Source organism: Topomyia yanbarensis, chromosome 1 (assembly GCF_030247195.1).
Source record: "Topomyia yanbarensis strain Yona2022 chromosome 1, ASM3024719v1, whole genome shotgun sequence".
NCBI classification, from domain to species: domain Eukaryota; kingdom Metazoa; phylum Arthropoda; class Insecta; order Diptera; family Culicidae; genus Topomyia; species Topomyia yanbarensis.
Genome location: NC_080670.1, coordinates 23,334,670 through 23,348,058, shown reverse-complemented (window position 1 = coordinate 23,348,058; position 13,389 = coordinate 23,334,670). Strand labels below are relative to the sequence as shown.

The 13,389-nt window shown below is 38.6% G+C and overlaps 1 protein-coding gene and 1 long non-coding RNA gene across 2 annotated transcripts in view; one reads left to right on the top strand and one right to left on the bottom strand.

The window, feature by feature from the left end:
- LOC131677095 (limbic system-associated membrane protein-like) overlaps positions 1 to 13,389 on the bottom strand; it is an 825,653-nt gene that overhangs the window by 461,837 nt on the left and 350,427 nt on the right. The gene's annotated exons all lie outside the window — the stretch shown is intronic.
- Positions 11,942 to 12,854, top strand: LOC131677096 (uncharacterized). The gene is made up of 2 exons (XR_009303279.1): positions 11,942 to 12,334; positions 12,392 to 12,854. It is a non-coding gene; the product is annotated as an uncharacterized LOC131677096 (long non-coding RNA).

Sequence of the window (13,389 nt, the reverse complement as noted above, 5' to 3'; positions counted from 1 at the left end):
GCACCGACTCCTTAAGTCAAGCAGGTGCGTCATCATCCCCCACTAGATCTTGTATTCGCTGGTAACCTAGGAGTGAATTTTGAAGACGTCTCAAGCTCTATCGTCTACGATTTTAAAAACGCTGACTACGACAGCATCGTTAGCACGCTGTTGGATATAAATTGGGACGAATATATTAACAATGACGACGCAAACGAAGCAGCGATGTTGTTTTCTAGTATTCTTAACTACCTTATCGACCGCCATGTACCAAAACGAACAATTAGTACCGATGAACACCCTCCCTGGCAATCAACCGTCCTTAGACGTTTAAAATCTGCCAAACGAGCTGCATTTAAAAAATTCTCGAAGCATAAGACACTTGCATTACGAAATCACTACTTTCAACTCAACCACGAATACAAACAAAGCAGACGCGCCTTTTTTAGACACCAGCGAAACGTCGAGCGTCAACTGAAATCCAAGCCCAAGTCGTTCTGGAAGTATGTTAACGAGCAGCGAAAAGAATCCGGTTTACCATCTTGTATGTGGTTTAATGGAGCTTTAGACACCGACACCAAGGAAATTTGCCAACTGTTCTCCGACAAATTTTCAAGCGTTTTTTCCAACGAGCGCTTACCACCACAAGTCGCTGCCGCCGCTAATTTAACTCCTTCTCTAGGACGAACCATCAACCGAATTTGTGTCGATAATGCTGCCATTCTTGCAGCAAATGCCAAACTGAAAGCATCTTGTTCCCCAGGTACAGATGGTGTTCCCTCGATTTTTGTCAAAAAGTGCATCAGCGGGCTTCTTGAACCACTTCGGCGAGTCTTCGAGCTATCACTCACTACTGGTACATTCCCTTCCTGCTGGAAAGCAGCGCACATGTTTCCAGTTCATAAAAAAGGAAACAAATCGAACATTGACAATTATCGGGGAATCTCGTGTTTAAGTGCTGTATCAAAACTTGTGTTAGATCCTATTTTCTTTCACTGCAAACACTACATTGCAGATGACCAACACGGTTTCATGCCTAAACGATCGACAACGACAAACCTGCTCTCGTTCACAACATATGTAATGGATGGATTCGCTGACGGATTGCAAACCGATGCTATTTATATGGATCTATCTGCGGCCTTCGACAAAATCAACCATGATATCGCAATAGCGAAGCTGGACAAACTCGGCATTCATGGACAACTTCTGCGCTGGTTTCGTTCCTACCTCGATGGAAGGTAACTCCAAATCAGCATTAAGGACTGTCTATCTACACCATTCTTCGCTACATCCGGCATCCCACAAGGAAGCCATCTCGGTCCAGTGATATTCCTCCTCTACTTTAATGACGTAAATTTCACATTACAAGGACCCCGCCTTTCTTTCACCGACTACATGAAAATTTTTCAACAAATACGGGATAAAACCGATGCCGAGCTTCTTCAGAGGGAACTGGACAGCATTAGTACGTGGTGTGATCTAAACAGAATGGTTTTAAACCCGAGCAAATGCTCAATCGTTACGTTCACGCGGAAACGCCAACCGACTAGGTTTAACTACTATTTCTTCGGCTCGAGCATTCCAAGACACTCTCACATCAAAGATCTCGGAGTCATAATGGATTCGGCATTAACATTCAAACCACATACGTCATACATCGTGGATAAGGCATCACGACAGCTTGGGTTCATCTTCCGAATAGCGAAAAACTTCAGAGACGTATATTGTCTTAAATCGCTTTATTGCGCGTTGGTCCGCTCAACGTTAGAATATTGTTCAGCTGTTTGGAATCCGTACTACCAGAACGGGATTGACAGAATCGAGGCTGTCCAACGCAGGTTCATACGCTTCGCCCTTCGTCATCTCCCATGGCGACACAGATTTCAGCTGCCGAGCTATGAAAACCGTTGCCAGCTAATACACCTCGATACACTCAGCATTCGGAGGGACTGCTCTCGAGCCCTGTTCGTCTCGGACTTACTCTCTGCCAGAGTGGATTGCCCTACAATCCTCGGACGTCTGGATCTTCAAGCCCGCGTTCGAGCTCTACGCAATAACTCCCTTCTGCGAGTTCCGTTCAGGAGAACCAACTATGGTTGCCAGAGCGCTGTTACCGGACTCCAACGAATTTTTAACAGTGTGGCGACGGCCTTTGACTTCAACAGGACGCGGAATGCGATAAAAGTGAAAATGTTGTCAATTTTAAAATGTAATTAGTTTAAGCAACCACCATTGGGGCCAAGGGGCCTGTTGGTGAAGGTAATAAACATAACTGAGCTGATAATATCTCACTGTGATTAAATCAATTTAATAGAATTTAGTTTTTCTCCTCCGGTGCACGATGCCTTACTCAGCGTTTTTGATAAAGTGACAGCTCTCCTCCCGCCGTCGGTCCACGTCATCGTCTACCGATGACGTTTCAGTCGAATTACAGTACTGTTCAGCACCAGTTACACCACGAAGAGCAGTGTTGGCAGCAACAAATTTAATGTAAAACAAAAAAATGCTTTACTTTGTACATTCTTCATGAGGCGCTTACAATGGGGTTGTTTTGATTTCTGTAAAGGCAGATGTTGGCTTAAAAAATGGCTCTCTAGCAGAAGACAGTTTGCCCCACCATGCGATATTTCCCGAGCCTCTATTCACAGCTACCCTTAAGTTACTTTCTTTTGATGGATTCCCAACAATATTGCAACAATCAACAATCCATACAGCCACTTAGTTATCTAACCACTCAATCATCCTGCTAACCCACTTCTGCTTGCTTCATCATCCCATCACTCCCCTTCCGTCTTTCTCTGTTATTACCCGTGAAAGCTTAACTGCATTATATTATAGTATCAACCACACAGCAGTGCAAAAAAGAACTCCCCGGGTTCGTCATCACCTCAATCAACATAACTTCAACCGACTGATGATTGTTCAATTTGCTCGCATGTTTTTGGCTTATCATTTATTTTCCTTCCCCAGCGAAGGTAGGCTCCAGTTTTTCATTCGCCCTGCCAACCAATAACGCGAGCAGAATTATTAGATTTTCAATAGCTCGTTCACTTATTTGATGTTTCGTTTATAAACATCTTTCGCATCAACCGACGACGGTGCGGGTCGGAGTTTCTTGCTCTTTCGAAAAAGAAAATACCTGTTCGTATCAAGGGTCTATTGTTGGTTATCCGATCTCCTTCCATCAGTTGGCAAAACAACGGTGCCCGATAGTCGACCTACCAAAACGAGAGCACATCGAAAATGATAGCCGGCATCCCGGTAGAGGAGCTGCTCGGTGTTTTTCTTGCCTTCCCGGGCGGATCGACTTTGCCGTATGATTGACAGTAAGCAGATATGAAGGATATAATTTGAATATCATTTGAGTGTCGTTTGTTTCTACTCCACCGCACCGTTCCTGTACTACATGCTAAACTAAAGGAGAAAGATCTTTCAGTCTCATGCCGTACCGAGCTCAAAGGCTGACAAGTGCCGGGTAATGTTGGCTTGATGTGTCTTTGTTTGTCTTGTACTTGACTGTTTTCGCAAATCGGCTGGCAGATTGTGTGAGTTGCGCATGAATAATATATTGCTAGAGATGCAAAACAAGGTTAGTCGGGTGTCCAGTCGTACAGAATGGGTCTAATTGTGAATGGAACAATATTTGCAAAGTTTTGTTTCAACACTTGTGCAAATACGATACGATTTGTTGGTTAGTTCTGATTTACGATATTGGTGAAACTAGACTGGACGGTGCACAGTAGCGGGTCTTTGAACGAAAGTCGGACAAAACCTAAAATGACAAATGCTTAATTTGGTTGAACATCACAAGTTAAGCTCATTTTGGGGTACTGAGTTAATTTTTGATGTCAAAAGTTATGCGGGTTCGTTTTTCCATAAAGTGTTAGCAAACCTTCCTGATAGACCCCTTTGCGCAACGAGGCGCAGAACGAGACCTTAATAGTCGTGAAGTAGAAGTAATTTCCCGCAGAATATTCATGAAAAAACACTATTTGTACACAGAAAAAAAATATTGGTAAAAGTAAGAGTGTTCCGCTCTTAGCAAAAAACAACCAACGCCAACTATTAGGTTGAAAGTAAAACTTTTAAATTAATCAAGAATAATAATCAAAGTAAAAGTTTTCCTTTTAAGCAAATGAAGAATAGTATTCAAAACAAAAGTTTTATTTTTAAACTAAGAGTATGCGTTGGTTGTTTTTTGCTAAGAGTGAAAAACTCTTATTTTTACCAACATTTTTTTTCTGTGTGTAGACCATTTTAGATATAGTTAATAAAAGTCATAGTTCGAAGTGAACTTGACGAATATAAAAAAATTGTGACCAAACCTCTCCCATTTTCCTACTATTCTATTTCTATTCTATTCTAACCCGTAATGAAAAGCATCCTGGAAAATACTGCAGCAATTCTATAGTGTTGTTCTTGTCAACATAACAATTACAGCATATTTTATTATCATGCACATATTCAACGGCCAGGCCCATTGTGCCAAATGGGGTGGTAAGATGATTCAAAATTAAACGACAATCAAATAATTATTTATTACTTGAATCATCTAACCATCAATTTATTTTGAATTTTGAAGGAAGAAGTAAAGAGGATAACCATACCGACCGTTTCAATTAATAGAGGTTATATAAATCGTTGGGAATTATGTATCTAAGAAGGTTTATGTCACTACTTTAATTCTAACTTCTTGGGATGGGACAGATACTTACATCGTGGTTTGTAAATTTACGTTGGCAGTCATAGTAAATCTGTGGGGGTCTGGACGAGCTCTTGATCTAGTCAGCTTTCCGTTTAGCTGGCAGACTTTCACGAGAATTCGATCACCGAACACTTCTTCGAATGTTATACACGCGCGCGGTTCTTGCTACACCACCTTCAACGAAGATGAGATCCTCAATTGAGCAAATGAGACGTAATCATTTTGAGATCGTTTGCGATGGACCGGAAAGGAGTCTTCTTCACTAAACCCACGTCATTGCAGTAAAGCAAAAACATTGCCGGTCCTAAGTAGTTTCTTTGGGTTATTCATAACGTAGACGTAAATGTGGCCACCTGGCAAGCTCCAATGACTATCCTTATCTCTCGATCTGTGAGCTAGGATCGGAATAACTGCAATAACTACTGCCGGCGTTATAACATCGCCACGATGTATGTTCTCTGTCGTATACGATATTAGACATCTTAGATTAGTCGAACAGCCAGACGTGTTAATTGCAGTGTGCCTGAAGAAGTTTAATAACCACGAGTTCGAGCAACTTCGAGACAATGATCAGTGAAATTATTGCACAATAATTGTGTTCGTGGATTTACTGATCGAAAAATCTCAAGAGATTCTCGAAATAAGTAAAGAAATTAAATCACCACAAAGTTTTAGAAATACAGAAAGGAACACGTCGGGTCCCGGATTGAAATTCGATTTAACTCCAGAAGAGGCTCTGGTAATGATTGTTTCATCAACATCAATTTCCTCCAGACGTTCCAACAAAGGGTAATTGATGCACCGAACCTGACAGCGCTATTTCGAATATTTTTATGGCTGCAGGAATCTTGACGGATATCTGCGGCTGCCTGATTTTCCTTCAAGATAACTACAGCTCATTCTGTAAGTTAGGGTTCGCATACTTATAAGATCATGCAGACCCACCTTCGACTCTCTCGAGGGCTTCCTAAACTAGCGCTTAAGAGAGGTTAACTGCCGTTAGACGTGGATCCGCTGTTCTCTCCGAGCACGCAATCACGCTCGGACACTCACGGTCGCTCTTCTTCGGTGAATTCCAGGGTGGCTTGAGGGACGGGTTCACTATTCGCAACACGGCCACAGTGGTGTTTTTGACGGCCACAGTGGTGTTTTTGACGGCCACACCACGATTATCCGACACTAGCGGGGTCATCAACGGACGGTGGGTTCGCTTAAGGTGGCACTATTTCACACGCGCGCACACACAAAGTTAAACCCGAGCTCGGGATGGTGGAATTACGAAAGAACACTTTTTTTCTTGATCCGTTGCCGATACTGAACGATTCCCCGGTCACTATATGCCGATTTCACCATGAGCTTGATCGCAGAGATGGCGTAAGATGGCTTTTTATCACTAAGAGAGGATCGATTTAACCCTTTCATGCCCAACTTTTTTCTAGTTCATGTAGGGTTTCAAAACTATTTTTCCTTGAAAACGGTGGGATCAAGAAACACGAAAAGCCTATTTTCATAAAGATGGGTGCTTCTATGGCAGTGCTAGAAGCTGGCCAATTTTTACCTTCTTATGCTCAATACAATTCTCCTAGAATAATTACAATAATCCAATTACGTGGAAAACGTAGCCAACGACAGTCCAAATTGATAAGTTTTATCAGTTTTCAATAATATTGCACCATAACGAAGATATTTGAAAAAATCATTTTCAATCGTCAACGTAAACTATCCCTGGCAGCACTGCTCCATCGGAACCCAATCAGACTAATTCCAATAACTTCAGTTCTAGAGCTAATCCTTGTAACTGTTAGTACTCAAATTAAAGGCAACAATCACATTAATGATCCTTACTTGTTTTTGTGAGCATATATCGCTTCAATAAAAACTTATAGTTGTTTAAAAACGTTGTTGTCCACAAACAACATGGGCATGAATGGGTTAATACGTGGCTTCGATTTTCTGGAATCATTTGACGATATTTTAACAGTACGTGTGGCTTGATCAAAAGCAGAAGCCAAAGCGAGCAGAGATGCCAGGTACTTTTTTCAAATGTCTGCAATAATAATTTTAAAAGTCTGGGAAGAACAAAAAATGTCAGGAAAGCTAGTGTAACCAAAAGCCTTTATATTCAAAAATCTGCAAATATCTGCAACAAAACTAAAAAATCTGCAAATATCTGCAACCAAACTAGAAAATCTGCAAATATCTGCGTCATCGAAACAATCTGCAGCTTAAATTAAAAGTCTGCGAATTTGCAGACTTGTCTGCAAATCTGGCATCCCTGAAAGCGAGCGAGTCTATCTTGCAGGCTTATCTCGAACCCCCAATATATTGAACCGCAATCATTGTTGGCGTTTTGTGTATTCCGGCTTTGGTAACCGAAGATCGCACTCGTGAGGTTTGGTAGCGGTTGGCTTTTAAATGGACAGTTAATTTAATTAACAATTCTAGACCTAACTTCTATCAAACAAAGTCAAATACAAATTTATATTTTTATTTATTGATTTTGATTATGGGACAGGGTGACATGTTACAATTCATTCACCGAAAACAGGACCCGTATTATTGGATGGAATTGCACACGATTCTAAGATTGTTCGCAATGCTGGGATGACAAGCAGTCGTTAAATTTTGAGTTGTCCCAAATACATTTAGAACACGGTATTGCCAATGCGATGTTTCCGCCGGCTGTTCTATATATTGTTTGCCCGATTTTGTTATTGTTCTTCACTTATGTGATACTTATTGTTTCTATATTTTCTACTGCCAGTTGTCACACATACTATAGAAAAATATTTCCCATTTGTATTTCAAATTGCCCAAAATTTTTAGACGAATTTCGCGCCAAATCGTATTCAGAGTTGGCAGCACCCTCTCAGATTCTAATGAAACTTTCTGTACATGAAAACTTTGTCACAAAAAGCCACTTTGCATATTTTGTTTTTCCAAAAATGACTGTCTTTTGAAAAGGGCCAAACTTTTTTCACCAATTTTTTTCAAATGCCTATAGTCTAAAAATGACAAATCCTACAAAAAAATGTTGTAGGAGTGGTTTTCACAAAATTAGTCAAATTTTTGAATAAATATATTGAAAAAATTCTTCATTAACTCTTACACTGAAAAAAATCGATTTAAAAATTTAAAGTCTCCGCTTAACATTTATCCCTCAACTCTTTGCATAATATGCTAGTCAAACCACCGTCTTTCGATCTGTACTGTAAAATTAGTGAAAAGTGTTATAGTCACTAATTTTACAGTACATCGAAAAATCGAAAGAGAAAGTAAACAAAAGGAGTCACTCATTCTAGATATGTCGTTTTGAATAAAAGCTCTAGATTTATGCTACATTGAAATCGAACAACCCATATAGAATCAATGTGGTATATATCTAAGACAAGACGTGACAATCGGCTTCTTATTTTTCATTCGATATTCTTCTTTTCGCAGATTTCCACCCTGCCGAAATCTTCCAAACAGTGTTGCTATTTTTTAAAATGAAAATGGAGTCTTGTTAATTTATTTTATGCCTGCAATATTTTGTATCTTGAATCCATTATATTAATAAAGGGCACCGTTCTTCCATGTCATGGGTGTTTAGTAAGGTTTGATGAAACCAAAGAGAATAGGGAAAGAGACGAAGAGTGAAAATCAGTCAAAATGGCAACACCCCTTTATGATGATTTCAACACTAGAATTTTGGCAACCGCTTCCACAGGCAGCACTTTAAATGACTCCTATTATATTTTGAAAAGAAACCGTATGTCGATGGTTGGATTTGTTTATCAAATGATGTGCATTTTGAAACAAAGAGATGAAATAATTCTAAAGCTTGTTTTTACTAATACATGTACTTTAGAATGCACCTTAAAATCATGACTGAACTAAATTCTGACGAAAATTCAAATTTCTTTTTTGATAGATGTACAATACTTATCTCCTCCAACTCAGGAATGAGTAATGTTTATTTACATTGCACGATTGGTCTGCTCAATAAGGTATTTTCGGCTTCACACTATTCGCTTCTTTCCCTATTCTCTTTGGATGAAACCATTCTCTGACAAATTTTAGATTACGGTTTGGTTGCTGTCTTATTTTTGTTTAAAATAATTATCCACGTATACGGCAAACGTGTGGTAGATACTTGTTCTACTTTGTCGCAAAATTTCTGCTTCATTTATTCATTTTTACTCTTTTACCGATAATAATATTATTTATCAAAAGTAATTACATTATTTTCCTATAAATATAGCAACACTGCCAAACATCATTTTGCTATCCCTGTAGTAACATTGCGTACGGTGCAAAAAATCAGAATCAACCAATCAGGACCTGGAACATTCTGATGTAAAATTGAAATAAAAACGACCCCCTCTATTGTCTTGTCTTAGGTATATATAGGATAACAAAACACACGGTTTGCTTGTGTTGGCAACCAAAAATATGTAAACAATCCAGAAGCACAATGGGTCGACGACATAGCGCTCACACAATTCTTGAGCGTTTTTTCAAAACGTCATATCTGCAATTAGTTACTCTCTTTGTTTACTTTCTCTTCTGTTAATAATTCGGTCACTTTAACATTTATCCCTCAGCTCTTTGCATAATATGCTAGTTAAAACCACCGTCTTTCGATCTGTACTGTAAAATAAGTGAAAAGTGTTATAGTGACGCCGTAAAAATCGAAAGAGAAAGTATAAACAGAGTAACTCATTGCAGATATGACGTTTTGAAAAAACGCTCAAGAATTCATTGGGAGCGGAACGAACGGTATGACCTAGGATAGGATCCGCCAGCTGGCTTCTTCTTATATTTTACTAATCCCTGTTGAAAACGACATACCCCACTCGACCAATGTTGCCAAAATATTTGTTTTGTTTCGCTCGTATATTTGTTCTGATTAAAATATTCTATATTATGTACCAATTTCATGCTTCTGGAAAAATCAAAGATTTAGTCTTTATATCCGCATTTAAACGATCATAACGTTTTTTCCATCGGAATACAGAAAAACAAAATAATATATATATTCGTTGTTGGACATTACGAAAAATATCTTCATGCCTCTTCATTTTTGTAAGTTGCTTTCTGAGTCAAGCAACCTCTGTCACAAGAATAATCTTCTCTGTTCGGATTTATTTTAAATATTCTAAACTACTTTTCTGCAAGGTTTAATTTTTGTTTTGAAGCAATGTATAGGTTTGTTCCAGTACTACATGTGATCGTTTCGGAGAAAACAGCAGTAGAAAATACACGCTCCTATTTACACCGATGATCGATTCAGTTGAAAACTGTAAAATTCAACTGTATCGATAATACCAAAGGAAGAACAAGAAGCGACTTCCGGGATAACTTTCTCCCTGTTTGCTCAGTACTTCCAATTTACTCGGTACTGGAACAAAGACAATTTTTACATGAAGTTCAAAATATTGTCATACTTACACTACACAGCCTGTTGATTTCGAAAAGCGGCATTTTTGCATTATTCCGCACACAGAACAGAATCCACGATAACCGCGCTACCGGATCTCTCGGGAACTTCAGTTCTGGATAATATGTTTGATTTCGTCTGCCAAATAATGCCTGCACTTCATAAAGCGGTATCTCGAGAAAACAAAAAAATCAACACAGTTAACAATCGTCGTTTTATGTTTGATATCACAATATGACAACACTTCCAAGCAGCCCTTTAGTACTTTTAGTTTCCAAGCCGAAGGTTTGCCTATGTCACTTTCATCCAATCACGAGCTGGTTCAGAATTGGTTCAAAAACAGGGGACAGAGCTGGCGGATCCTATCCTAGGGTATGACGAAAGCATATCGATTTATTCTGTGGTCACTCACACCACTCATGTAAAGCGGACCCTACACGAGACAGCAATATTGTCAATAAATATATTGACAAGACTACTTCAATCCATCAATCCCATTTAAATTCTACAGAATCAATATTTTCAAGATGACCTTACACCATCAATATATTGATCAAAATATGATTTATTGTCAATATTTCTGCTCGTGTAGGGTCCGCTTAAGATTCATCTTAAGCGGACCCTACACGAGACAGAAACATTGTCAATAAATATATTGACGAGACTGTTTCAATCCATCAATCCCATTTAAATTCTACAGAATCAATATATTCAAGATGACCTTACACCATCAAGATATTTGTCAATATATGATTTTTTGTCAATATTTCTGCTCGTGTAGGGTCCGCTTTACAAATACTAAAGTGCCATTTTCGCCATACCTGTATATACTACATTGATATAGAATACATCTAGAGCTTTTATTCAAAACGACATATCTACAATGAGTGACTCTCTTTGTTTACTTTCTCTTTCGATTATAACAGCGGTACTATATCACTTTTCACTTATTTTACACTACAGATCGAAAGTCGATGGTTTTGACTAACATAATATGCAAAGAGTTGAGGGATAAATGTTAAAGCGACCGAAATATTAACAGAAGAGAAAGTAAATAATGAGAGTCACTCATCGTAGCTATGTCTTTATGAAAAAACGCTCAAGACATAATAGGCGTGTTTCGAAATTCAACATTGCTCAACAATTCCATATCAACATTTGAATAGGGCTAATAAGATTTGTAAACAAACTTTTGTTTTGCTGATTTCTCTTAATTTGTTATAATTTCAACACAGAAGACATTTGAAATTGATTCTACTAAGGGTAAAGTTGTTGATTCATGTGTATGTTTCATGAAATTCAACTCGACAGCGGGATAATGAGCGAAATAAGTTTGTTTACAAAAATCTCATTAGCCCTTTTGAAGAATTGATATTGAATTGGTCATCGATGACCAAATTGTTGAGCTAAACATGGCCGCCGTAAAATTTTCTTTGAGCGAAAGAGAAGACTTTCGCTCTGTTGTGATACAAAACACCGGCTGCGACATTTCATGTGAGAGAGCTGCGACACCTATATCCTCCCACCTTTTGAGAGGTAAAGAGCATTCAAATTTCTTTCTATCAGGGTTGCCACATGTACAGATGTTTCTGCAATATCACATGTTTATTTAATCATCTTTGGAAACAGATTTCTTTACACAGATGATAGATAATGGTATTTTTTTTTTGAAAGATTTAAGGTTTCATAAATATTTTCATATTTGTGCATACTTTTTAATAGCTTCACGCAACCATGCACGGATTTTATTCTGTTCCAAAAGCCACAGACGGTGAAAAAAAACTTCGGTCATAATACAGATTTCAAAGTGGCAACACTACCCCATACATACATCTGCCCCATGCATACATCTGTCACTCTCAACAAAAGCAGTTTTTTTCGTTCATGTAGAACTAGTTGCTGGTGGCTGAATGTTTTCGGACGCTCCGTGCCAAATTATCCCCATGAAATTCGTCGTTAATCTAGTGCGCTGTAATCAGTGATAGATGTCTATTCCTTACCATGACAATTCGGACACTTCGGAAATATTTTCCTAACTTCATCATCCTGCAGGACACTTCCGTATGCATAAGCACTGCTCCAGGTGGTAACGATTCCCAGGTAATCGCCGTGCTCAGTGGAAGCAGATTGAACCGAATTCATCGGAGATATTTATCTACATCTACTTCAAGATTAATTACAATGAAGACCTATAGCCGAAAGCATTTTCTTTCGGCGTTGAATTCGTAAGTTATATACCATATCTAAATTGTAGTATTTTTAGTGCATTTCTCTGGTTCCAGACTTATATCTGCGATGCGTTTGTTTAGTTAACTACGCAATTACTTTGAAGTTTATTCAACTGGCCGCAATGGGGGAAGGTGTGGGTTCTGATGCAATGTTCATCTATAGGTTAACCATACTAAAGATTGAGATGACTCCCAGCGAGACGGTCTACATTGATGCACTAGAAAGTTTGTTGGAAATTTGGCTGTACGTGTTGGATGGCAAAGAGAACTGCCCGGTGGAAGTTATGATACCGTTTATGACGTTTATATTTATATGAAAAATATAACCAGTCTAATATTAAATCTCCGGATCGCATACGCGGTATCGGTCGGGATTACAATCCGATAGATGAAAAATGAAGAATTTTATAATTACGTTCTGGAGTGTTTTAAGAAGCAATTTGTAATAATCAGTAACTTAGGGTAAGATATTCTGGCAGAAATGTGTTGAATTCAATAAAGATAATGCGCACCTCCAGCTCCACGACATGTATTCGAAGACACACTAGATTCGGTTGGTTAGTAGCTAAATGTTCAGAATATATTGGCTCGATTGGCGCGTTCCCCATGTTACATGCGTCATATGTTGGCACTTGAAGCCAGCTGAAACAGCAACACCTGTTTTAACTTGCAATGATGTTTTTCACATTTATTCAACCTGTGATTTATAATAATTATAATGTATTTGAAAATGTGTTACCTTCATAATTCTCGTTTATGTTGTACTACTATTTACGTTATTTTGATTAGATAGCTATGTTTCCTATTGCGTTAGAAAATACACGAGAAGAAATCTCACAAGGAATTCAACTGTTCGTGTATACCGAAGTGACAAACTAGCAGAAAAACATCATTCCAAAAATTCCTATAACAGCATGTCTCTTCCATGTTGTTTGGGGTTCCCTAAAGGGAATGTGAATACCTATACTACCGTGATACGCATAACAGTCCCACCTGCATAGGAAACCCATAGCAAATGGGACTGTTATGCGGATCACGGTAGTATAGGTATT